This window comes from Ptychodera flava, chromosome 16 (assembly GCF_041260155.1).
Source record: "Ptychodera flava strain L36383 chromosome 16, AS_Pfla_20210202, whole genome shotgun sequence".
NCBI lineage: Eukaryota > Metazoa > Hemichordata > Enteropneusta > Ptychoderidae > Ptychodera > Ptychodera flava.
In genome coordinates, this window is record NC_091943.1 from 3,458,087 (window position 1) to 3,463,987 (window position 5,901).

The 5,901-nt window shown below is 37.3% G+C and overlaps 1 protein-coding gene across 9 annotated transcripts in view; it reads left to right on the top strand.

Moving 5' to 3' along the window:
• Positions 1-5,007: 5,007 nt before the first annotated feature.
• The window catches only part of LOC139152538 (TNF receptor-associated factor 2-like), a 48,214-nt gene continuing 47,320 nt past the window's right edge, over positions 5,008-5,901 (top strand). For 3 of the 9 annotated variants that reach the window (XM_070725750.1, XM_070725744.1, XM_070725745.1), the window contains exon 1: positions 5,018-5,515. The gene's annotated coding sequence lies outside the window, so the exon portion shown is untranslated. Of the gene's footprint in view, positions 5,516-5,901 lie in introns of all 9 variants that reach the window. The other 6 variants (XM_070725747.1, XM_070725749.1, XM_070725751.1 and 3 more) reach the window with 5 other exon arrangements.

Genomic DNA, 5,901 nt, shown 5'->3' on the forward strand with positions numbered 1-5,901 from the left:
ATTCATGTTGACATAATTCGAGCTTTTCTCATCGTCTGATCACGTGCAAGTTTATAGGTCTGGTCTGAGTATATGACGTCGTAGAAACCTTGATCAAATTATGGTCTGTTACAGTATAACCTACCCATACAACATTCCATCGCTCAGGCTTGTTCCACAATGGCCGTTCATAGGAGGATGATAATATCTTTGCTTTATTGAATGAATCATTACGGAGATTCTGGAAAATTCACAACACAACACTTCATCACTAAAAGTGAGATGGCAAACTGATTTCTGATGACGTAACTGCAAACTGCACAGGCGTAGCAGATTCATTCCTTGGTTTTGCTGAAAAATATGCAAAACTCGAGCTCTGTACTATCAAGGTTGGCTTAAAGTGTTGAGCTTTCGTGAACAAGTTATAGCAGAAAAGATAATAAATCGTTTCGCACGTAGAAATAAAAGAAAATTTTGAAGTTCAGCCTGCCCGTTGTATACAAAAGTACTTCGCCTTCTGGTCGGTAATGGCGCACTCACACAGCGCATACCGCAACGTGTTTAGAAATGTCACTAAATGGCGAGTTGAAAGCTTTGTTAATTCCGTTGCCTCAAGCGTGTTTCAAGAGACCATAGAAAATCGTCCATATTAAGCGTTCACATTTGGTTTCCAGCCAGAAACTGTAATCTGTAGTTGGTTCGCTATCGCAAATAAACTTGAAATGCCACAGTAGTCTATATTGTCTGTGTTGATGTTCTCGCCAATGTCGGTTTTATTCTGCACATGCACAGCAATCAGTCTCCAACAAAATGTGTCGCCGTGTAGGCTACAAGAGTACACTCAATTTAATTTATAATATTTACTCTATAACAAATAAAAAGTAATACTTACCTACGTACCTTAACTTTACCTACCTAGCTACGCTTTATTTATTATTTATTTATTTATTTATTTATTTATTTATTTAGATGACCACTGGCTGCCAAGAGACCGTAGCTGGTTCGATAGACGACTATAACCGTAGACGTCTTGCAGAGAGTATGTCCCGACGGAGTGAAGCACCAAAACCTACCGCAAAAGCATTTACAGACGGGGGCCGGTTGTTATGTAACCCAACGGATCATCGCGAATCTGATTTTCCACATCTAAGGCATCGGAGGATTGCGAACGATTTGATCTTTCGCGTGAGGCAATACAGCATGTCGTGTGGAAATCATGAATAAGACCGCTTCCACAGTACCAGAAAGCCAACAAAGCATGATAGAAGGCGACAAAACAATAATGTTATGATTGCAATGAAATATCATGGAATATTATACTTTTCAAAACAATGATCATTGTGTAAATTTTAATTTTCAAATGTTCAAGGGAGCGAATGTCGTCATTTCGTCTATAAGAAATATAAATGAGGTCGTCCCGAAAAGCTTACAAAACCAATGTGCCCATTAGTTTGAGACACGAAGATTTTAAAATTGAAGACAAATTGACGTTGAAAACTATCATGCGAACTTCCTCTTTTACCATGCACATTTAATGATTTCATCAAGTTGGCTGCAATCTGGATGAGTCGTCGGTAGGAATCCATACCCAGTTTTCTAAAGCAGTTGGATCTTTTTTTTTCGGAGAAGACGTCGACTGTAAGTTGAAGGTCTGGAGGAGAGACGATGCACTACATAACCTTGGAGGACCGTTATTTTCTCAACTGTTATTGGACATACCAATGAAAGCGTGCCATGTGCTGACTTCTGCAGATTGAAACTGCCGATAAATCTGTGAAATATCAAACTGACGACATAAAGATGTCGTGTTACATTTTTCGACTAGTAGTAAGGTACAACATATGACACAGCAGACATTAAAATATTGGTCATCTCAATTCAACAGATATGTAAGTGTCTATTTGATTGAACAAAGTGTACTTAAAGGCAGGGTTGACCTACATATACGCAACAATGGGAACTCTGACGAAACAGCATGTTGCAGTGATTAATAAGGATTTTGTTATCTGTGAATACAGTGAACATCATCGTATGTCTGACTTGTACGGACACAAAACAATGTAAGCATTTTTTACTAGTATGTCCACCTTTTCAAATGATGAAAACACTTTCAAACAATGACAAAAGAAAGATTTTCCATAATGTTGATCGCTTAGTATTTTTATATAGAAGGTAGTATTATAGCAATATTCCTAAAAGGCAAACGATGTGTTGCATTGCATATCGAGGGATTAAGTAAAAAGTATGAGAATTCTGATGTTTTAACTTCTCTCATATAAGGGAGTAATTCAAATTACGATTCTGCACTCATTGCGTCCCATTCAAAACATAGCAAGAGTTTTGTCGTAGTTTTCTGTATTTGTAATGCCAGGGTCAAATCTCAGAGTTGATTATGATATTTGCATGGTCATAGCATAAAGGTAATCGATTTTAAAATTCCATCGACGATTACCTCCGTTTAGAATCGTTTTTTTCCTCAGTGAGGAAGAAAATATTTACAGCAGTGATATTCCCGGATTCGACGGAAAGGTTAAATAGATATAATTTATAACTCTAAGGAAAGGAAGTTAATGCGGCCAAACAACATTAGATCATACATAATGAAAAGAAATAGAATATGTAAAGTATTCACTTAAAGCCTCATAATGCTAACTTTCGATGATGTTTTTATTATTTTTATTTCATATATCAATTGCAACTTCTTATTCTACTCCCCAAAGAATGTCGTAACGCCCATTATTTAGCTTGTAAAGTTATCATTCAAATGTGTAAAATGCATTTTTATTGTTTACATTTGAATTGTAGTCCGGACCATGACGTCACTTTTCAACAATAACAGTGCAGTTTACATCAATGGGGCTGAGTTGACAAGCTGGATACTGTGTATATAAACATTTTTGGGGAGAAGAACAAGGAATTATGGTACACATTCAAAATAAAATGATGAAATTATCACAAAAAGTTATCATTACTGGGGCTTTAACAAATGGTGTCTATATTTTTGAAAAATGTTAAGTAAACACGGCGTTTTTTGACAGATATCAATTCAATGCTTTTATAAGGGAATAGGAGAATTGTTGATAATACATTGTGTAAATATATTTCATTCTTTTGTTGTACAAAGTTTGTATTCAGGTCATCAAAATAGTTTCCAATCTCAATAGTGGGAGGGTACATACATGTCTATTACAAAAATCACAATGCAATGATATCAGTAAATGACCGTCAAGATGTCTCAGACTATATGCATATAAGATATTTCATTCTTTGCATTGTAAGTTTTACCTCGTTAAGAGCTCCGTATATACGAGCAACTGTTGATGCATTTTCAGTCATTTTTATAAATACAGTTTTGTTTTTTTTATCCGACTTCCAAATTATTGCGAAATGCCACATGTTCAACTCGTCAACATAGCCGAATGTTATTGATGACTCGGACAAAAGATGCTGCCATTTTAAAAGTCAGCACTGTGGACTTTGAGTCAATCGAGCATAATGCCATGTAGTTGTTCTAATGATACTAATTGACTTTACCATGCTAGGACTCGGCCAAATAGTTATTCATATGTTTGCAATTGCTATAGAAGGCACAGCCACATTCTTACGAAAGATTGTGAGAGAACCGTTCCATTAAACTGGTAACGATTTACTATTACTTTGCGTGTTGCCTGGTATATCCTTTGAGAAGTACTTATGTTGACCTTTCAAATCTTCATTGCTATTATTTCCCTTTAACCTTACAACCCTTTTAGACATACTTTGGAATCTCACAACAAAGTTGTGCTGATTGAAGTCGACAGTTCAAATAAGGTCGCCCAAAATTCATACGTTATCGCAAAGGAAGAGGCAATATTTTGTAATTCGCGAACAGATTCATGATATTGTAAACTTGATGATGTTTCGAAAGTTTGTATGGTATTCGTGATAGTTTCTCATTATATGAAACACCAACCAGCCAAACTAATCGCGAAACTCCCTGAAATACAACATTGATGACGTCATAATGCGAGATTATCACTGATGATATATTGCATTATTGGGGACTACACGCGAATGTTCCGAAAATAATGAAAATCTTATTGAAGTCATCTGCCTCGTGTATGCAAACGTTTTTATTTCCTTTGCGACACCGATGACTAGCTTATTAATTATGTCGCCTGCTTGTAACCATGATTTTCAGTAGCGTTCACAAAATTGGTTGACGTTGTGCGCCAAAGTGATGCTTATACCTCCATACCTGTGGGGGCGTAGTTTTTATTTAAATAAAGACATGCAAAATCATCATAGTTTGATACATCCCAAAAGTCTGTTATCACATTATCATCGGTAACCGTTAATTTCAACTCCAAGCGACACTTAAGTCGGAGATATATGCGTGTTTCACAAGGATAGTATATGAGTTTATTTACCTCAAAATTCTACATAATCAGCATACGGAATAACCCCAGGACTGTAACGATATCTGAATTAATAATGTATGATTGTTCTTTCTGAAGAATTGAGGCAATAATCGTTGGTAAATGTTGTGCTAGAGTTGATATATTTAGATTTTTGCCATAACCGCATTGAAGAAACTACGGCAAATTTACGCTAACGGTTGTACTTTTCCTTGCGTAAAACGCATTGTGAAACATTAGTCCAGCGGTATGCAAGTGAATAAGGGCAGTTTCACGCACACGTTTTAATTCAGTTAGCTTTTTGCCGGCAGTAGTGTTTGTTTTGCTAAATAAATATAAAAGGCCGTCTTCTAATGTACGAATTAGCTAAATGTTGCATCACCAAGCTTGTTACATTTGACACTGATTGGATGTGCCTTTGTCTGTAAAATGCGCGGATTTCTGTTTCGATTAACATTCCATTTCAGTTACAATTTCACCGATATTGACAAGCGTACCCAAGAATAACAACGTGCGCCTCATGCAAGCGCCTCATTAGTGATGAACGCCCTCTATTGGCAAAGGTAGCTTCATATATCTTGCTGTTCTCTTCCTCTTGACGTGTTCAAAACAGCGTAATTTATCAGTGCCGTAACCCCTGAGGGCAGCTGTTGACTGACCTGTGACCCTGCAGTAAAGTGTTTATATTTTTCTGTTTAGTAGGAGTTGCACCATTTGAGAGTTAGACGCAGCGTCGATCGAGCGGATCAAAATCCAAGGATTTCTCACAAACATTTTTGTAAAGCTTCAGGAATGAGTTCTCTAATTCATCAAGTGGACGCTTACTGTACAAATGGAACAAAGTTTATCCGGTAACACACATGATGTATACATTGACCGATCGAAGTGTCGTAGGGTATCGTGTTGCGTTTGTATTGGATATATTTGTGTACAAGAGATATGTCGAGCTTGAGATCTGGAGTGCAGGCGACGGCTGCATAAGAGGGATACCAATCGAGTATACATGAACCCAACAATACTGATCAGAGGTATATTTGCAGAGAGTGCGATGGTATACTGCGAGACCCTATTCACACCGAGGCCTGTGGCCATAGATACTGCAAGCACTGCTTTCAACAGCTGATTAGAAACAGCTGCAGGTAAGAGTACAATTAAATTCTACTATTTTATTGTCATTGTGCAAATTTGTCATGTGGTTGTCACGCTGCAGTCACTGTGTTTTTGTAGTTCTTGCTAACCACATTTAGAAGTATACGTTACATGCGGTGAATGTTGGCCTAACCTGTGAATGTTTTCGTCACACTATTCAGAGATGACCTTTAGTAACAAGGGCAAGGTCCTTGCTGTCACAGCTGTCACAGCTGTTGACGTTTTCAACCTAGTGTGAAAGGTTAAAGGTCGTGGCCGGTCAGTATTCATCATGACACAAAGGTTGTTTAAACCATATCCTTTCTAACAGAGTTCGTGTTTTCAATAACATGTTTTCGTTGTCGAAGTAAGGCCTGGAACCTCCATGAATGTAGTA